The following is a 22,107-nucleotide window of genomic DNA, read 5'->3' as shown; positions in this document are numbered from 1 at the left end:
AGATCCTCAAATGGAGTCTGCTCTTCGTCTTCCATGCTCGGGGAGAGGACCTCAAAGTGATTGTGTATTTCTAAACAATCAGAGCGAACCCTGGGCCTCCTACTTCTTTGAGTCACGTTTCTCCATATATCTGGCTCCTGTGTTGGTGAACTAGCCTCCTCCTCAGGGGAGTCTCCTGTCTCCTCCTTGGTGGAGACGGTGTGCTCTGTTGCTTCCAAGAAGAGCTCCAGCTCTCTAATTCTTTGAAGCGTAGCTACACGTTCCTCCAGTTGCTGGACTTTGTCTTCTAAGAGGGAAATCAACATGCAATTGCTGCAGGTAAAGCTGCCTGCAACCTTTGGCAAGATGGCAAACATTGCGCAGGAACCGCAGGCTACTGCAGCTGTTCCCTCACCCTCCATCTTGAGAACGTGTCGTTGTGGGTGTCTACAGCAGTCCTCCATCATAAAAAGCGTGAAGACAGGACAAATAACTCCCCCCCCCCAAAAAAAACCCCCTAGGTCTCCCCCAACAAACGTTTGAGACTAGCTCCCCTAAATCTAAAAGAAGGATCAAGCTCCTCCCACAGCTAATCACCTGCCTCAACAGAAACCCTGCCCCCTCTGACCTTTGCACAGGAAGAGCAGCTAATCAGCCACAAAGAAACACACACACGAGAAAACCCTTTTTGCTCCTTCTTCAGCTGCTGCCCTGCAAGCTCACCTCAGAGTATAAAGAAGTTAGTAAATTGGCTTTAAAAATTTCCCCCTTCAAAACACAGAAAGAAAGCTGTTATGTGAAATTCTTTGTAATGCTATATGATTGTGGGGTCAGGATGACTGCTAACCATGTAAAGGAGAGCATTGCCTTTGATTAGTCTAACAAGAACATCAGAAGATCCCTGCTGGATCAGATGAAAAATTCCTCGAGTGCAACACCATGCTTCTCCCAGAGGCCATTCAGAGGCCCATGAGAGGACCCCACCACATGGGAGGCTCTTTGCAGCTGACCATGCTGAGGCCTGGGAGTTCCAACTGTAGAGTTGGAAGGGATCTTGAAGGCTGCCAGGGCCAAGCCCCTGCAAGGCAGGAATCAGAGCACGCATCCAGTTTGAAACCAGACAAGACCCTGCTTAGCTTTGCAAATGTGCTGGCAGTTTTGTTGCTACACCAGGACATCTATGTAACATTTCTATGTCACCCTTCAATTCAAACATTTCCAGGAGGGTTGACCATTCCTATAGGACAGGACGCCTCCCAAAGATTCTGAACTTCACACACAAAGGTGTGTTAAGGTGATAATCAGTTCCTTTGTGGTCTAAACTACCTCACGGGATTCCTGTTTCACCTAAGCTGCTGATCTAAGTTTTACAAGACCATGGGGGGGGCACAGGTGGTATAAAAAAATTTAACAGTATTTGGCCTTTGTGAAGGATTCAGACACCCAAGCCGTCAAGATTCCAGAGGAATCTCTCTCTGGCAGGTGTAGGGCTCTTGGGTGCTGTGCTCAAACACAACAAGTTTATGACCTGCAATACATTCTGGCTACAAAGTCTCCTTTTAAGAACAACATGGCTCTTCAATATTCAAAGATGGACTAATTGGTGAAGCTGGTCCTCCACCCTGTCCTGCCTATAATGCTGAAGAGGAAATTGTTTGCTTTGAGGCGAGCTATTATCTGTGAGCAAACAATGTGGTGTGCAGAAGTAAACATTTGTGACACCCGCTTGTGTGCTTTCCTGTAATCCTTCAGTGACATTCTAATTACTCTTTAGTTAATAAGCCTATGTGCCAACGATGAGTGTTGCTTAATACTCAGCATTTTGATTTAAATATGTGGGAAGCATACGTGGCCAAAGGAAAGACAACCCTAACAAGAGAAATATCACAGTGCAGGACAAACAACCCATGTTGCAGAATGGGCTCTGTGCTTGTTGCTTTATCAACATAGCTTGATACTGTTGGGTGAAAATAATAGCTTCATTTGATTCACAGCAGGCACTGCTGACAAAAACCAAGAACTCACCTGTGGCAAAGCAAAGGTACTAATCCTGCCATGATTACAGAGACAGGAGGCTACAGGTCTGCTGTAAGAATGGGCTGCTTACCTTTGATTTATTACTTACAAAAGGCTGCTTACCAAAGACTTGATTTATTAGATCCCACATGGATTCAGCATCTGCACTGTTTCAATTGGCATGCAGCCTTCAACAGTATCTATTGTTTTATGGTAAGGAAGACTCTCGGATGATGACAGGTGCTTCCCTCCCTGCCTTCTGCAAGCTTCAGAAAGTGGAAAACTTGCAAATGAGAGGAAAAGCAAAGTACTCATTCCTTTCTAAGTTGGACAAAATAAACACTTTTATTTCAAAGCCTGGCATCCTATTACTGCTACTTACAGTATTTGACTTCCTTATAACAACCTTATAAGGTAGGCTAGTTTAATTCATCTCATATTGCAGCGGTGAGGTGGAACCGGAGAGAGTGAGCAGCTTTCCTCTTGGCAGAAGTGAGATTCCAAGGAAGGACTCCCTTATTTTGAGCGCAATCTCTTAACTGTTTCGCCACATCAGAAAACATCTGTGTTTTCTGCAAAAAGTAAGAAAATGTACTTATTTTAAAATGTACCCACTGCAGATTTGCCAGATAGGCATTTTATGACAAAGCTGCAGCACTGCTGCAACCTGAGATTGTTAGCAATCCCTTATGGTTCCCTTCACAATGTTTCTTTATATTTCTCACCTCTTTTCCATTGTTATAGCCCCTGCTGAACTGTAGCCATTTTTATGGCTCCATTGTCTTCCACAATACACACAATGCACACCAGCATTCTTTAACATACAAAAGTAATTCCCCTTTTTAAGAGAGTTCTGGAAAGAACTGAAAAAGCACTTTACAGGGAACAAAACAGAGCTGGTTTTTATGTCACTTGGAGGAAAACATCAGCTCCAGTTACTACAGGTCTTCACTCTAAGCTTGTGAATGTGATAGCTTTTAATGTGTTTTAATTTTATAAGAAAAGTTGAAAATAAACGTACTGTAACTTAAAGAGCTACTTCGTATACATTCTTCCCAATAGGAAGCATTTGCATGTTGTATAAACTGAAATCAATGGGCCTTATTCTGAAATTGATTTTGCACATAAAAACTTTTGTTACTGAGCATGCCTGTGTCAAGGGCACTGGAAATGAACAGCAGCCTTGCAGATTAGAGTGGTGATGCCCAGAAAGGGAGTCTCATTTATCCTTTTGGAAATATACACCTCCCTGGCATACGAAATATGCGTTGTGTGATCTATTGTGTAAATCTTTAGATCAACAACTCCATAGTTGTTACTTTCTGCTTCTTGCAATATAGGTATAGAAATATAGACTATTAGAGTACAAAGGGACCCTGAAGGTCATCCAGTCCAACCCCTGCAATGCAGGAATCTCACCTTAATCATCCATGACAGATGGCCATCCAACCTCTGCCTAAAAACCTCCAAGGAAGGAGAAGGTACAGCCTCCCAAGGGAGACCGGTCCACTGTCAAAAGGCACTTACTATCAAAAATAGGCTTGCCATATGTCTGGAAAATTCTGGACATGCCAGGAAATCGGACACCTAAAAAGGTGTCTGGGGAGATTAAAAAAATAAATAAATCTAAGAGATGTCAGGAATTTCCAGGATGTACGGCAACCTGTTTTTCTTTCCTTTCCCCCACTTTTCTGCCCCCCCATTTTTTCCCTTTTTTTTTTAAAAAAAATGCAAAACAAAAACAACCAAACATTGAATGGGGGGGGGCGGGGGTTGGAGGAGAGGCAGAAAGAAGAGCTGATTTGTCCATGGCTGGGGGGCATCATTTGGACGGTTCTGCCAGGGGTGCATGATCACCCACCACCTTGCTCTGCTTCCTGTCTGTGTGAAGGAAAGGTGAACTTGCCATTCCTATTCCTTCTGCAGAATGCTGGGATCTCACTCTGGGGCCGGGTTGAAATGTTCCACATCTGCTGGGAAAGGAATTCTGAGCTCAACAATTTTGGTTGTTTCCTCAACAACTTTGGGGGTGTCAGGAATTTTACTTTTTGAAATATGGCAAGCCTATCAAAAAGTTCTTCCTGATGTTTAGTTGGAATCTTCTTGTAACTTTGGGTCCTCCCCTCCAGAGCAGGAGAAAACAAGCTTGCTCCATCCTCCATGTAGCAGGCCTTTAACTATTTGAAGCTATCATATTTCTTCTCAGCTTTCCAGGCTAAACATACCCAACATATCGAATTACTTGTGCTTCCATAGTCATATAAATGACACATGTACAGGAAGATCTCTCATGGCATCATGTAAGCAGACAATCAAATGCATATTTATTCCATTAATGTTGGCATGCCATGGCCATCTCATTTATCTTTTATGCAACCTGAAAATAGAAATCCCTCTGTCCCAAAGTAATGATCCAAAATTGGCATCTAAAGCATCTGAGGAGCATGAAATTAAGCAACTTCTAAAGCTAGAATAGGGGGGATGTATCATTGTGAGGGTGTACATATGGCCAGCCTACTTCATAGTTAACTTTATGGAATAATTTGTTGCACTACATTAACTCATCCATTGAGTGAAATAATCTGAAATGTTTGTAGTAACAATAGAATGTTATATAATGCAAAGTGTAGGAAGAAGTATCTCTCCCCAAATCTCCATATTAGAACATTAAAAATGAGATTCTTAAACCTGGTGGGAAAGGGTTCAGATGCCCTGATAGTAGCTGGGAAGACAATCAAATTGAGATTTTGCACCCAGCCAATAAATCTTTCAGGAGTCTGATTTTCCTCTGGTAGTAATGCTGTGGGCTGAGTCCATGCAGCCTGCAAGGCAAGAGCTTTACAATGTTCTGAAGTTTTCCTCTTGCTTATCAGATGCTTCTGCCCAAATTGCTCCTGCACCCAGAGGCAATTGAAGCTTTATTGGCTGCTACAAAGTGGTTGGAAGTGGCTGAAATAATCACTTTTACTTAGCAATGGAACAGAAGTCCTCTGCCATTGGCCTATGCAGCTTGTGAGCAGCCAAACCAGCCAAGTTTCTGCACCAGTCTTGTGCAGGTTTCCCTCACAATAGCCATGCATGATGTGAATTCTTGATGGTGTTGTGAAGCAAAGTGTACACACAACTCATTCTTTCCCACATGGAGATACACTTGCTCACATGAGGTAATCCAAAGCTTGTCATTTTCTACTGTCAAAAGTTTTCCTTAATTTTACTAGATAGTGCTGATTCCAATGAAATAGTCCAGAACATGGCTCTTGTATGAAGCGAGGTCCTTCTTCGACTATTTCTGATGTGGGTCGTGGCCACTCCAGAAATGCCCTTTGTGCTGGAGGGCCTGCATCAGCTAATAGAGATGAAGAGAGACAATCTGAGTATTGTACGGGTCACCTCTTTTATGGTGATCCTCACTTGAACTTATAGATCTTCAAGTTCCAGATGAATGGAGTTTTTATTGAAAGCTGCACAGTCATTCAGAAATGTTCTGCAAATCCATCTTTTCAAATCCATTTCTGCTCTGCCAGTTGCATGAAATAGGCATGCCAGACAATTAGATGCTACCTGCTTCTCTCCTGCCTTCCCCCATCTCTCTCAGCACTCCGTGGCAATACTATTATCTTCAGCTCAGCATATTTAGATTTCGGCATGCAAATATTCTCCATGCAATTTACACTGAAGCACAAGTGGCTTAAAAGTCTCCCTGGGTCTGACTGAAAATGAGCAAGAGTTCATCATTCTGTGGCAATGAGGATGAGGTTCTTCTCTGATACTCCCTCCCAGAGCTATCCAGCGGAGCCTTTCAAAGTTGGTCTGGTCCTATCCTACAGAAATCTGGCCCAACTGGGAATGTTAATAATCCATGAATACATTTACAAAGCACCCTGAGGAGAAAAATTGTTTGGTCTTTGGAGGTGCCCAGTGGCTGGTATAATTCTATGCTGCTGGAGGAATTGCACAAATATGCCCCTTTTTCCTGATCCCTTGGCTCTCTTAGTTCATCAGATCAAGCAGTAAGTGTGCAGTTACACAAGAACCACCAAAAACAGGATACTAAAACTTGCTTATGATGATTTCTATGCATATTAAGCAAATTTAGAAATAACTGCTCAGACACTCAAGGCTTTAAACAGTCCTTAACATTCTACATGTAAGGGTCATAAAATTCAACACTGCATTGAAACTCAAACTGCTGAAAATATGTAGAAGATGCAAAAACAACTTAGCATCTGCTGCTGTTCAGATGTCCAAACTAAAAAACAAACAAACAAATGTTCTGCATCCTGCTCTTCAACTGAGGGATTTAATATTTGGTGAAACAAAATATTTCCAATTACTCAAATGCCAAGGCTGAGCTTTTCAATTAAGCCAAGTAAGTTAAGCCAGCTGCCTCTGGGAAAAGCCTCATACAAACAACAATGCTGAAGTGTTAGATCACAGGTAATTGGAATTTAGCTCTGATTTGCATTAAAAGAAGGACATCAGATAGCTGGAGAAAGCTAACATTTAGCTTCTGTTATGGCAAAGTCACCTCTCACCTATCCACACATCCTGCTTGCTGCTGAAAGTTTAATCTGTGCAAACACAGCAGCAGCCCCCTCCTAAGCATCCAGTGACTTGCCCAATCTCTGCCTTTCTCCCATTCAGATCAGCAGCTGTGCTGGGGCTGGTGGAGGAGCAGCTGACTTGGGTGAAAGTGATGGGGAGACCCCAAGGGCACTGTTGCCTCTCCCCCCCGCCCCGTTATCTGCCATCTGAGCATTTGCCGTGTTTTGATTCTAGACAAATAGCAAAAGAGGATGCCAGAACTGACAGAGCTTGAAATATGTGTGTGGCACTGATTTGATATTTCTGTTTGCATAGACATTATCGATGCCCAGATCATGACACTTCTTCTTGCATAGCACTGCAAAAATCTCGCTCAACCTCTGTCCCGTCACCTTAAATTCTGGCCCATGTCCTTGCACGGGCAATGGCACACTCTAATCTTCCTCTTTCACATCTCCGTTCTTTCACCAAAACCAGAATCCATGAGGTCACCTGGATGGACGTATGTGCTTCTCATCTGTTTGTGATATTTTTCACTGAACATACTCAGGTGCAGGTCTATGTCAAAAGGAACAGGCATAGCTAAATCTTCGAATAAGGTGGCAGTTCAGCCTGTACCCTCTATATGCTAATATGACATGAATTAGAGGTAAAGTGGAAATTGAATTATACAGATTTGAAAATGCAACCTTTGTTAGCCTCAGCTGTGAGCACAAACAAATTGCACCGATTTACAGCAGATATAAATCTCACTTTTAATTTACATAAGCAAACACTTTAGAAGATTATCTGGACCAGATGTGTGAACCATCACTTTCCCCAAGATTAAATGAAATGCTAAAATAATTTCCATCAGACACTGTAAAAGTGGAAATTAAAGGAGAAGCCAGGGGTTGTGGGTGGAATAGTGCTGTTTTCTCAGTGCTGTTTTCTGGGGGTACGAAAGGGTATGCAGCACCAGCACCTCCCCCCCCCAAAAAAAGTGTGTGAAAAGTGTGGCACTTACTGTAGCAACTACATGGTGAGTGCCAATACCTTTTTTCATTTTCTTTTTTAAAAAGCACTTAGTATATGTATACATTTTAAAAGTATTTTTAATTCATCCTTTGCCTTGGATGAGTGTACATTAATTGCTTGATTACATTAATGTACATTAATCAAGGGCATTAATTGCTGTAGATATATAGAGTAGCTTAACAGTTTAACTGAAGCACATCTTGATTAATGTCTGTTTCATCATATCATAAACTTGATTGACAACATGCCTGTGCAATTGCCTCAACAGAAGGAGATAAAAAGTAGATCTGGCAACTTCATATGTACTAAACAGGAAGTTAGAACTACTACCAACCGCTCCATCCCACCGCTTCAAAGGTCTGTCTGAATTTTCTTTATTTGCAAAATTCAATAACTTGGGCATACAATTTGGAGAGAAATGACATGGAAGCAGGCCTTTGGGGGGCAGAAAGTGCCCACCTGACAGCATAGTTAGTCAAAATACAAATAATAATTTAGCATAGAAAGGTATGGATGGAGTCTCTGATTTTGCACTGAGAATCCATGACTCCTGCTATGACTCCTGCTATTCCTGGCATGTCCTAGTTTTTGGGTGTAAAAATGGTATAGGAGGATGTATGGCAATGTGATGGAAAAAGCTGTGGAAACAGCAACTTTGCTGAACCAAAGTTTTACTTTTTGAAATACAGCAACCCTATGAAATGACAGAGCAGTTCCAGACACAGTTTCTGAGAAGAAAGCCTCATGGAGTCCTGTGGAACCAGGAAGCTCAGCATCTTAGCTTTATACATGTTAAGGAAGTTTCCCTATATACAGGTGAAACTCAGAAAAATTGGGGTTTTCATCAGCTGTACGCCATAAACATCACAATTATAACAAATAAAGGCTTGATATATCTCGCTTTGCATGTCATGAGTCTATCTCATATATTAGTTTTACCTTTTAAATTGAATTACTGAAATAAATGAACTTTTCCACAATATTCTACTTTTTTGAGTTTCATCTGACTTACTGGCTTAATCTTAATCTTTTTTGCATTGTACAGGTGGTTTAGATTCTGGCTTTTGCAAGTTGGGGGAGGTTGGCGACGTTGTGAAGTTAGGAGGCCCTTCTCAGTGCCCCAGAGATGCAGCAAGAAGATTTCAAACTGATCACTCTGGTATATAACGGGCAACCTATCCCCCTCGAGATTGGAGGGTGAAGGAGCACTAATTAAATCAACCAAGTGGACAGAAATACTGATTGAAGTCGGCAATTACTGTATCCAGCTGTATTTTGAGTTGCTCATCGGATATCTGTAGTCCTATTCTGGCTGTTGCTATCTGGTGTTTCATGGTATTTGGCACCCATATTTTTAAATTGGTTTATATTTCCTGTAGGGATTAATTTTGGTTTCGGCTTAGGGGCATTGATCTAACCCAAGAACTGGTTTTGAGTAAGAGTAAGAACAAGAATTTTAAAATAAAGAAAGAAGGGTTAGACCGCTAAAAACAGTGGGACATTTGATATATAAAGATTAGATATATTAAGATTAGCGAAAATGTCATACAATCAGAAAAAAGGGGCGGAGGGGGGAACCCCAATAGAGAGGAAAGCTTCTAAGCAGGAAACAGAATTTAGAACAGAAATACTGAGGATGTTTGCAGAAATTAAACAAAGCGAGAAAAATTTAGAGACAAAATTAGAGCAGGTAGATAATAAAATTGGGAAAATGGATAAAAAGATTGAAGAGACAGTGAGTGAACTTAAAGGACAGATTAAGGAGGTAGCAAAAAGAGTGGATGAGGGGTTGAAAAAGACCAAACAGGAATTGAAAGAAATGAGACGGGAAGAGGAAAAAATGAAAGATGAGATAGTAGAGTTGCATAAAACTCAGGAAGAATTAAAAGACTCCATTGCGATGAATGAACTCAAACAAAGGGAAGTGAACTTAAGAATGAGACAGGTCCCGGAATTACAAAATGAAAACATAAAAGAAAGATTAATAAAGGAATTAGCACAGTGGATGGAACTAGCAGAGGAGGAAGTGGCAGGAGCAATTTTAAATGCATATAGAATGAAAACGAATGTAGGCAAAGCAAGAAAATTCCCAGGCGACTGTTTAGTCATATTTAAAGATAAAGAGATGAGGAATCTGATTTTACAAAGGAATAGAGAGAAAAGATTGTACATCGATGGGAATTACATAATTGTGTTTAAAGATATTCCTATAAGATTGTTGAAACGTAGAGAACCATATAAACCACTGGTGCAACTGTTGAAAAAAAATAGAATAGACTTTCGCTGGGAATTTCCGGAGGGTGTTTCATTCTTTTATAAAGGAGCAAAAAGAAGACTGATAAATCCCGAGGAAATAGGAAAGTTCACAAGAAGATATAAAGATCTTCAACAAGGAGAGGAGGAGCCGAGAGGAGCCGAAGGCGGGAGGAGTCCGAGGGTGGAATTACAGCTGGGAGAAGAGGTAGAACGGAGGGAAAGGAAAACAGAGGAAGAGGAAGAAGACGAAGAAGGAGAAGAACCAGAGAGAATTTAGACTAATAAAAAAAAAAAAAATCCCAAATTCAATAAAAATGACTTTAACATTATGTAGTTGGAATGTCAATGGGATGAATAATAAAAAAAAAACGGAATGGAATTGAGCATTTTTTAAAAAAGAAGAACTTAGATGTCACATGCTTACAAGAAACGCACGTGGCAAAGAAACATAGGAAAATCCTGATTAATAAGAGGTTAGGGAACGAATTTATCTCCTCGGATAAGGAGAAAAAAAGGGGAGTTGTACTATATATTAAAAACAAAATTGAGGCACACCAATTATTTAAGGACGAGGAAGGAAGAATAATAGCGGTAAGAATAAACTGGCAAGGCGAAGTTTTGATAATAGTGGGGATTTATGCCCCCAATGGGAATAAGACAGAATTTTTTAGCTTATTGGAAGAAAAGCTATTTGATTATATGGACCAAAAAATCATATTAATGGGAGACTTAAATGACGTGGTCTCAAATGAAATGGATCGACTAAGAAACTCAAATAATAGAGACGGCAAATTACCTAAGACATTTTTTACACTGACTAAGAACTGTAACCTTATCGATATATGGAGACTGAAACATCCCTTAGAGAAACAATTCACATACCACTCAGAACCGAACCAGTCTTTTTCACGATTAGACCAAATATGGATTTCGAACGAATTGTCTCCAAGAGTGAAAAAAGTCGAAATTCAAGCTAAAGTTTTATCGGATCATAACCCAATTGAAATGGAGATGAAAGGAGTGGAAGGACGAATCTTTAGATGGAGATTAAATGATAATTTATGGGATGACCAAAAATTTGTGGAAAAAATTCGGAAAAGACTAGGGGAATACTTCCTTGATAATCTCGATAAGGGGGTGAAAACAAGCACGGTATGGGATGCAAGTAAGGCTGTAATGAGGGGTCTTTTTATCCAGCAAAATGTCGTGAAAAAAAAGAACAGAGAAAAGAGGTTAAAAGAGATCTTGAGACAGATTACAGATAATGAGCAGAAACTGATTAAAAAGCCGAATAATGAAAGGATACTACAGGAAATAAAGTCCCTCCAAACACAAGTTGCAACTATAATAAATAAGGAGGTCGAGTGGAATATTAAATGGTTAAGACAAAAAAACTTTGAATTTGCCAATAAATCTGGTAAGTGGCTTGCGTGGCAAGTCAAAAAGAGGAAGGAGCAAAATACAATCAATAAAATAGCAATAAATGGAGAAGAAACAACTGACCCGAAAAAAATTAGAAAAGGGTTTGTGGATTTTTATGAACATCTCTACAGAAACAAAGAAAGGAACAATAAGAAAAAGATAGAAAAATACTTAAAAAATAAGGTGACGAAGAAGATGTCACCAGAGGAAAAAGATCAGTTGAATGCCCCAATTTGCAGCATAGAGATAGAAGAGGTGATAAAAGAATTAAAAAGAGGGAAGGCACCGGGTCCAGACGGGTTTACATCGAGTTATTATAAGGAAATGAAAGGTACGCTGTTAACACCACTAACCGAAGTAATGAACAACATTCTTAAAGAAAGAGATATGCCCGCTTCGTGGAAAGAGGCCTTTATAACAATCATCCCAAAACAAGATTCGGACCTAACTCAAATTAAGAACTACAGACCCATTTCCTTATTAAACACGGATTATAAGATCTTTGCGAGTATCTTAGCCAAAAGACTAAAAAAGATATTATTAAAAACGATACATGAAGATCAGACGGGCTTTCTCCCGGGTAGGTTAATAAGAAATAATACAAGATCTATAATAAATCTTATTGAATACTTATCAGATAGAAGTGACAAACCAGCTAGCTTAATCTTCATAGACGCGGAGAAAGCTTTTGATAATGTGATCTGGGACTTCATGCTTAAAAATTTGGAAGTAATGGAGGTGGGACAGGAGTTCTTAAATGGTATAGGAGCAATTTACACGGAGCAGAAGGCAAGACTGATAATCAATGGAGTTACCACTGAGGACATAAAAATTGGTAAGGGAACGAGGCAGGGCTGTCCGCTCTCACCGCTGCTCTTTATAGTGGTCCTGGAAGTGCTGTTGAATGCGATAAGGCAAAATAAACAAATTAAAGGGATAATGTTAGGATCAAATGAGTATAAAGTCAAGGCTTATGCAGATGATGTGGTTTTTACGGTGGAAGAACCTATAGAAAGTATAAGGGCAATTCTGGATGAAACGGAGGAATTCGGGAAACTGGCAGGATTTAAACTGAATAAGAGTAAGACAAAAATGATTGTTAAAAACTTGGATCAGGACAAGATTGAATCAGTGCAACAACAAACTGGAATAGAAATCGTTAAAAAGGTAAAGTATTTAGGAATCTGGATTACTAACAAAAATATAGACTTATATCAAAATAATTACGTCCCGACTTGGAATAAAATCAAAAAAGATCTAGAGGTCTGGTCCAGGCTGAAATTATCATTTTGGGGGAGAATATCGATGGTCAAAATGATGCTGCTACCCAAGTTGTTATTTCTGTTTCAAACCCTACCCATATTAAAAGGAACAAAAATTTTTAAAGAATGGCAAAAAGCCATCTCTAGATATGTCTGGGAAGGGAAGAAGCCCAGAATTAAATTTAAGTTGTTGACGGATGCTACAGAGAGAGGGGGCTTCGCTCTACCCGACATGAGATTTTACTATGAGGCGACATGTTTATGTTGGGTGAAAGATTGGGTTAGGCTGGAAAATAGAGAGTTATTGGATCTCGAGGGGTACAACAACAAATTTGGGTGGCATGCGTACCTATGGAAGGACAAGAAAAGGGTGCATAAAGGGTTTACCAGTCATATTTTTAAGGGCCCACTAATAGAGGTTTGGGATAGATATAAGGATATATTAGAACCAAGAATACCACACTGGCTTTCTCCCCAGGAGCTAATGGGTGTTAAGAAAGTTAATATGGAAGAAAAATGGGGGAAGTATGGAGAAATGGTTATAAACGAAGGTGGGAAGTGGAAAATTAAACCATACGAACAGGTTAAAACGCTCACACAGGGGTGGCTCCATTATTTTCAGATAAATGAGATGTTTAAAGTAGAGGTGAAGGAGAGGGGTTATGAAGAAAAAGAGTCAATATTTCAAAAAGAGATTATAAACAGTGAACAGAAAAACCTCTCAAAAATGTACAAAATACTTCTGGAGTGGCACACTAAGGATGAGGAGGTGAAGTCAGTGATGGTACAGTGGGCGAGGGATTTGGGGTATAACATTCAAATGGAAGACTGGGAAAAACTCTGGAAAGTGAATATAAAATTTACAGCCTGTATGTTGCTCAGGGAAAATGTGATGAAGATGCAGTACAGGTGGTATCTGACACCCGTAAAATTGGCAAAGATGTATGGGGCAGACAACAAGTGCTGGAAATGCAAACAGAAGGAAGGGACATTTTACCATCTATGGTGGGAATGTAAGAAAGTTAAAAGTTTCTGGGAGGAAGTGTATAACGAACTGAAAAAGATGTTAGGTTATACCTTTGTTAAAAAACCAGAGGCCTTCTTACTCTGTATCCTGGGAAAAGATATTAGGAGAAAGGATTTCAAAATTTTTCTGTACGCGGTCACGGCGGCTAGAACCGTGCTTGCTCAGAGATGGAAACAGGAAGAAATGCCAACGGTGGCAGAGTGGAGAGTAAAATTAACAGAATATGCTGAGTTGGACAAACTAACAGGGAAAGTTAGATATTTAAAAGATCAAAATTTTATTGAAGACTGGGGTAAATTCGTAAGTTATCTGGAGAACAAATGTTCAGTTAATACAACGTTAGTGGCATTTAAAGAGGCTTTGTAAAGAGTTAACAAGTATTGTTCAACTGAAACAATGTAAAAAAGGAGGTACGAATGACAATATGAAAAGATGGGATGTGATTCTAAGATTAAAATATGAATGAATGCCAACATCGCTGAAGGAAGTCCAAAATGAGAAGAAATGTAGAAACTCGAATATTATGTATATATGTATATATGACTGAAAGTTTTTGTCTTGTGTTTTGTTTGTTTTTTCTTTTGTATGTGTATGAAAAATGAATAAAAAATATTAAAAAAAAAAAAAGAGAGAATCCATGACTCCTGCTATGACTCCTGCTATTCCTGGCATGTCCTAGTTTTTGGGTGTAAAAATGGTATAGGAGGATGTATGGCAATGTGATGGAAAAAGCTGTGGAAACAGCAACTTTGCTGAACCAAAGTTTTACTTTTTGAAATACAGCAACCCTATGAAATGACAGAGCAGTTCCAGACACAGTTTCTGAGAAGAAAGCCTCATGGAGTCCTGTGGAACCAGGAAGCTCAGCATCTTAGCTTTATACATGTTAAGGAAGTTTCCCTATATACAGGTGAAACTCAGAAAAATTGGGGTTTTCATCAGCTGTACGCCATAAACATCACAATTATAACAAATAAAGGCTTGATATATCTCGCTTTGCATGTCATGAGTCTATCTCATATATTAGTTTTACCTTTTAAATTGAATTACTGAAATAAATGAACTTTTCCACAATATTCTACTTTTTTGAGTTTCATCTGACTTACTGGCTTAATCTTAATCTTTTTTGCATTGTACAGGTGGTTTAGATTCTGGCTTTTGCAAGTTGGGGGAGGTTGGCGACGTTGTGAAGTTAGGAGGCCCTTCTCAGTGCCCCAGAGATGCAGCTCATCCAAACAATGAGAACTGGCTCAAGTCTGAGTGGTGATGCCAGAGAGACTGAGGGAAAGGAGGCTGCAATTTGAAAAGGTGACCCAGGTTTAGGATGGGGGAGATGCCAGCACGGATGAAGACCCATGAAGCTTCATAGAAAGAGCAGAATCAAGGAAGATGAAAAGGGCACAAATGCAGGCAATGCGGACTCTCCCTAATAAATACACAGAGTGTATTTATTACAAGGGTTATGGAGCATAGGAAGCACAATTGCAGAGAGCATATTTGAACACATGAAACTTTTATACAGAGTTAGACCCTGGCCAGTGTCAGATGTTGGGCTTTCAAATTTCAGTGGCACCATGTTCCTCTGCCTCTTACTTTCTGTTCTAAGTCATTGTTGTGGGGGGTCCCTGCAGCGCCCTCTCAGCTCGGTGCCCAGTGCGGCCAAATTGGTCATGCTCACCTAAATGTGCCCCTGCCATTGCCCACAGACTCTGATGAGCAGCTGTTCCCCAAGGCATCAGGCACAGTGAAGCCAGGCTTTGTCTCTGCAAAGGATGGGCTGCTTTCTTTGCAGTTGCTCAACAGCACTCCTCCTCCATAAGAATAAGGCATATAGGGATCGAAAGGAGCCCAGGAAAAAGATGGTCCCATGTAATTTTATTTCTCTTCCATAAACAATAGCACTAACAGGAATCACTAGCTTTGAAGTTCCTGCTTACTCCCACTGTGTGACTGTGCATGAGCAGGAACTGAAGAGTCGGAGGCTGATGGTCCTCCAGTTGTGTTTGCCATCTTCCCACAGACATCTGGGTGGTCACTGTGAGATTGGGATGCTCAGCTACACAGGCCTTTGGTCTGATCCAGCCAGGCTCTTTTTATGTTATTCTCACTATAATTGAGGTTTGAACACACCGTGAACAATATCCCTGAAGAGAACCCTTCTGACATGGATGTCGATGTCGTCTGTCCTTGGTGAGTTTAATGCAAGTAATCTGTGTGTACATATATGCCTGAAGATGGAGATGTTTACTGCTTCTTGGTGAGAGCATTTGGGTCAAAATTAAGGGAGAGAAGAATAACAGGGACCTCATTGTGGGAGTTTACTATAGATCCCCAAGCCAAATGGAGGACATAGATGATGCCTTCCTGGAACAGATGGCCAAGCATGCAAAAGGAAGGGAGATAGTAGTAATGGGGGACTTCAATTACCCGGATATTTGCTGGATGTCAAACTCAGCCAAGAGCATAAGGTCAAACAGATTCCTCACTGGCCTTGCAGACAACTTCATTGTCCAGAAAGTGGGAGAAGCAACAAGAGGAACAGCCATTTTAGATCTGGTCCTAACCAATGTTGATGACCTGGTTAGTGGGGTAGAAGTGGAAGGATCATTAGGCGCGAGTGATCATGCTCTTCTGAAGTTTACTATACAGCGGAAAGGAGCAGCCAAGCATACTAGGACTCAATTTCTTGACTTTAAGAAAGCTGACTTCATAAAACTTAGGGAAGTGCTGGGTGAGATCCCATGGACAGTAATACTAAAGGGAAAGGGAGTTCATGATGGCTGGGAGTTTGTTAAGAGGGAGATAGTAAAAGCACAACTTCAGGCAATACCAATGAGACGGAAACATGGAAGGTGCCTAAAGAAGCCAGGGTGGCTATCTAAAGAACTTTTAACTGAGTTAAGATTAAAAAAGGATGTGTACAAAAAATGGAAAAGGGGGGAAACCACCAAAGAGGAATTCAAACAAATAGCCAGCACGTGTAGACACAAAGTCAGAAAAGCTAAAGCACAGAATGAACTCAGGCTTGCTAGAGAGGTTAAAAGCAACAAAAAAGGCTTTTATGGGTATGTTCGTAGCAAAAGGAGGAACAAAGAAACAGTGGGGTCACTCAGAGGAGAAGATGGTGAAATGCAAACAGGGGACACAGAAAGGGCTGAACTCCTCAATGCCTTCTTTGCCTCAGTCTTCTCCGATAAAGAAAACAATGCCCGACCTGAAGAATTTGGAGCAAATGATTCAGCAGAGGAAACACAGCCCAGAATAACTAAGGAGATAGATAGTACAAGAATACTTGGCTAGTTTAGATGTATTCAAGTCTCCAGGGCCAGATGAACTGCATCCAAGAGTTTTAAAAGAACTGGCAGATGTGATCTCAGAACCACTGGCAGTCATCTTTGAGAATTCCTGGAGAACAGGCGAAGTCCCGGCAGACTGGAGGAGGGCAAATGTTGTCCCTATTTTCAAAAAGGGGAAAAGAGAGGACCCAAATAATTACCGCCCAGTCAGTCTGACATGGATTTGTAACTGGCTGACTGAGCGAACCCAAAGGGTGCTCATCAATGGTTCCTCTTCATCCTGGAGAAGAGTGACTAGTGGGGTGCCACAGGGTTCTGTCTTGGGCCCGGTCTTATTCAACATCTTTATCAACGACTTGGATGATGGACTCAAGGGCATCCTGATCAAATTTGCAGATGACACCAAACTGGGAGGGGTGGCTAACACCCCAGAGGACAGGATCACACTTCAAAACGACCTTAATAGATTAGAGAACTGGGCCAAAACAAACAAGATGAATTTTAACAGGGAGAAATGTAAAGTATTGCACTTGGGCAAAAAAAATGAGAGGCACAAATACAAGATGGGTGACACCTGGCTTGAGAGCAGTACATGTGAAAAGGATCTAGGAGTCTTGGTTGACCACAAACTTGACATGAGCCAACAGTGTGACGCGGCAGCTAAAAAAGACAATGCAATTCTGGGCTGCATCAATAGGAGTATAGCATCTAGATCAAGGGAAGTAATAGTGCCACTGTATTCTGCTCTGGTCAGACCTCACCTGGAGTACTGTGTCCAGTTCTGGGCACCACAGTTCAAGAAAGACACTGACAAACTGGAACGTGTCCAGAGGAGGGCAACCAAAATGGTCAAAGGCCTGGAAACGATGCCTTATGAAGAACGGCTAAGGGAGCTGGGCATGTTTAGCCTGGAGAAGAGGAGGTTAAGGGGTGATATGATAGCCATGTTCAAATATATAAAAGGATGTCACATAGAGGAGGGAGAAAGGTTGTTTTCTGCTGCTCCACAGAAGCGGACACGGAGCAATGGCTCCAAACTACAAGAAAGAAGATTCCACCTAAACATTAGGAAGAACTTCCTGACAGTAAGAGCTGTTCGACAGTGGAATTTGCTGCCAAGGAGTTTGGTGGAGTCTCCTTCTTTGGAGGTCTTTAAGCAGAGGCTTGACAACCATATGTCATGAGTGCTCTGATGGTGTTTCCTGCTTGGCAGGGGGTTGGACTCGATGGCCCTTGTGGTCTCTTCCAACTCTATGATTCTATGATTCTATGGTGAGGGAATGGCACTCTGCACACGCTCAAAGGTCATCTAATAACTATTGCTTCACCCCTCAGGCTAAAAACGGGCACTGCAAAACAAATCTGGTGATATATCAAGGTAACACTGAGCATAACATAACCATTAATCCTGCTCTGCATCCGGCATTATTAATTATTTGCTTCAAGCACTTCTGCTGCTGATGCACTAACTTTATGCATTCTCATGGGATTGTCAATAAAGAATATATACAATAAAAAGAAAATGAATGGCATGTTATATAATTTTAGCAATCAGAAGCCAACAGATTTAATATTTTTATTAGAACTGTATAATGGATGCATTGCTATATTAATAACTACAATAAAGCAAAAGAGGCTGGCATAATTCATTTGGTAAGCCATGTGCTTTTGTTTCCTGTCTGTTCACTTATATTTTTGAAAAGATTGGTTTTCTGTGCAAATGGGGGTAAAACTGCTTTGCATTTTTATCTATCTTTGTTGGCTGTCATGGAAGGCAAAGACAGTGGGAAGAAAAGTGTATGTGTTCTGAAGACTGTGGGAGGCTTGTAGTCAAAGCCAGAATTTATAGTAGCATTAATAGGGATTACGAATATAAGTCTCAGCACTTTGAGACAGTGAGAGCTGCATGTTCAACTGAGAGAGGGAGAGAATATCCCCCTCACTGTTTGCTTTCACAATGGAACCAATTCTCCAAAAGCATTTAGTGGTTTAACAAACAGATTAAGCAAAGGTCGAAGGCTCTTCGCTCACATAATATTTATTTCTTTATTATATTCATTGGTCTCTTAAGAAAGGAAACTCATAGATGGAATGTGTGGAGGTAGAGAGGAATTTGCCCCCTGACAGCCACACATTCTGTCTGAGTATGAAAAAGGCCTATGCATACACCTGTAAACTCCTAATCCCCCAGAAGTGATTTTGAGGACACAAGCAAACTTCCATTGCATGCACAAAAGCAGCCCTTGATACAGGGTGGGAGCAAGAGCAAGGAGCAAAGCACACTTTGTGTTTGCTGGACTCCAGACACTGACCTAAGATATTTCTTGGTGAGGGCAAAGCCTAAGAACTGACATGTGCTTTGGCAGAGCAAGAGAGAAGAAGGCAAGGCAATAATTTGAAAATTATAGTTTCAGGTGCATAGCCGAGGATGAATACTGCTTTATTGCCATAGATCATTCTCATATTTAATAAAAATGCCTGCTCTCCTTTGAAATGTTACCAACATGATTTTATAGGAGGCAGTTTCAAGTGATAGGAATCAATCACTCCCTAATGAATACTAATATTGATAACTCTGGCACAGTTCCCTCAGCCAGTTGCACCTTTCAGCCCTTGACTAACAATCTATTATCATTCTTCACCTGTCAGTTGAAATGCTAAAGGCAGGTGCATCTACAGGCTGTTAGATTGGAATGGGATACAGATCGGGAGGGAGGCTGTGAGCTGCAGTTCATGAGCAATGACACACCAACACTGCTTTTGCTTCGTTTGGCATGCAGGAAAACAATCCTCTTGGGTAAAAGGAAAAGGCCAGTGTATTAAGGCTTACTTTTCCTAACTCATCTGGCAGGAAATCCATGATACAATTCAGAACAAAGTCTCAGGTGGGGGTTGTGTGAAAGCATTATCTTGCCCTTGTGGTGGTTCTATTCGTTTCAATGGGGTTTGTGCAGGAGACTCTCATGCTGGATTGCATAGTTTTAACGTGCATTTTTAACAAAATGTATCAAAAAAGGCATTAGTGAATGGTTCTCTTATGATATCAGCTAATAGGTTTTATATCTAAACACGGACAAAATGTTTCTGTGAAAACATTAAAGTATAATAGAAATAATGTTTCAATCCACTATTTCAGAAAGATGTGCATTTAACACAAATGAAATGTGTCAGTGGTTAGATATAGGACCCAGTGTTTAGATACAGAACCTGTGGTAGCAAGAGAATCATTTATTAAGCTTATTTCTTCACTGTCCATTGTTTGCTTGCAAAATGAGCTCACAAGTTTACATGCACCGTGAAGAGATAAAATGTCACCTCTACAGCATCTATCAGAGAGGCTACTACCAAATATTCAAATAAAAAGCAAGGCAGCAGTGAACTAAAACACAGCACCAGATAGGATGAAAATCTTGGTGTGAATCAATAATTGCATCCCAACATAGGTAGAAATTAGATATGTGTATATTATACTAGAGACGATTATTCTTGCTTGCAATGCACAGCCTCCTTTGGGATCAGACTGCAGAGGACATTTCGGGAGGAAGAAAAGAGCAATGGGGAAAGAAGGATGATTCATGTTCCGCATCTCAAATGGAGGACAGAGCGCAAGGAGTGAATAATGAAACAAAGCCGAGATATTCAGCATGCCAGGAAGGTTTCTGTTAGAGAGCTGTTGGAATTATTTAAAAAGGTTAGTCTATGAATAAACATGCTTCATCAAGGTCTCTTACACTTGCAACAAGAGATGCTAATGAATAATAAAGGCGTAATGGGGACTGGCAAAGAAATTAATGTTAATCTTATCCAAAGCAGATACAAATTAATATTGGAGCAACATTTTTGTAATCACTTCTTGAGGCAAAAATTCAATTAATGTGACTGAATCAATATTTCAGATCTTGGTCTCTTGAAAGCATCCCCCTTGCTTGCTCTCTCTTCCTATCTGAATATTGTGAAAGGGTCTGAGGCAACGGCTCCTCACCAGATCCGTCCTCAGGAAGACTTCTTAATAGGGTTTGGGGCTTTGGGGAAATGTGGTCCAGTTCTCAAAAGCACAAGGCCTATACATCCCAAGCTTGCTGGAGGCCTGTATCAGTTGGGAAACAGTGGTTTAAGCAGGGGAATTACTTTGCAAAAAACAGACATATGTGAACTTGGTACAATTTTGCATGTTCAGACCCAGAACCCCCCCCCCCCCCTTAAATAAATTCACACATGACTCAAATTTTGGTTTTGGTTTTTGGCAGAATTTAGGCCACAACTTTATTGATTACAGAAAGTGACTGGTTGCATAGGCTCTGGGTTGACTAGCAGGTAGCGCTGACCCAGGGTTCCAGCATAGGTCAGCCAAGGGTGAACACCTGGATAAGCGGAAAGCCAGAAATGGGCTATCTCCACCACCCAAATGTCCCCCTGGACTCAGGCATGGGCACAACCCCCTCTCAGGGGTTGACCAAACCATCGAGTCCCTGGATTCCTTTAACAGAATAGCCTTCACATAGGGATGGCAAGAGCATTCTCCCATCCCTATCACCTGAACCAGAGCCTATCTGCAACCTTACAAGTTGTGATGATTTACTACGCGGCAGGCGAAACCCAAAAGGCAACAGCCAATCAGCCAAGTGGGGGAAATTCCTGCTGTGCCCCGCCCCAATTACAGACGACACACGACGGCATAGCAAAGTCAAGCGCAAAGCCATAAAAGCAGGGAGAGGTGGGCGGGTGTTCTGAATGCACGTGCCAAAAGGGTCATGTGCATGAGCTTTAAAAGGTCCCTCAAACTGTTTGGACTGCGTCCCATTGGCCAGATTGTACCCAGCTTCGAGGGACCTACCAATGGGGTATTGTGGCTGACCAATTGTACCCACCCACAGCACTGGGTGTTAGTTTTCCAGGTCTCACCACAATATGTGTCCTCTTTAAGGGAGGACCATCAGAGCTTGCAGGGCAGCGGCTGAAGAAGGAGCAAAAAGCGTTTTCTTGTGTGTGTGTTTCTTGTGGCTGATTAGCTGCTTTCCCTGTGCAAAGGTCAGAGGGGGCAGGGTTTCTGTTGAGGTAGGTGATTAGCTGTGGGAGGAGCTTGATCCATATCGTAGATTTAGGGGAGCTAGTCTCAAACGTTTGTTGGGGGAGACCTAGGGTTTTTTGGGGGGGAGAGTTATTTGTCCTGTCTGCATGCTTCTTATGATGGAGGACCGCTGTAGCCACTCCCAACAACACGTTCTCAAGATGGAGAGGGAGAGAACAGCTGCAGTCGCCTGCGGTTCCTGCACAAGATGTTTGCCAT

This window comes from Podarcis erhardii, assembly GCF_964252035.2.
Source record: "Podarcis erhardii genome assembly, chromosome: 4".
Taxonomy (NCBI): Eukaryota; Metazoa; Chordata; class Lepidosauria; order Squamata; family Lacertidae; genus Podarcis; species Podarcis erhardii.
Note: the sequence above shows the minus strand (reverse complement) of the source record.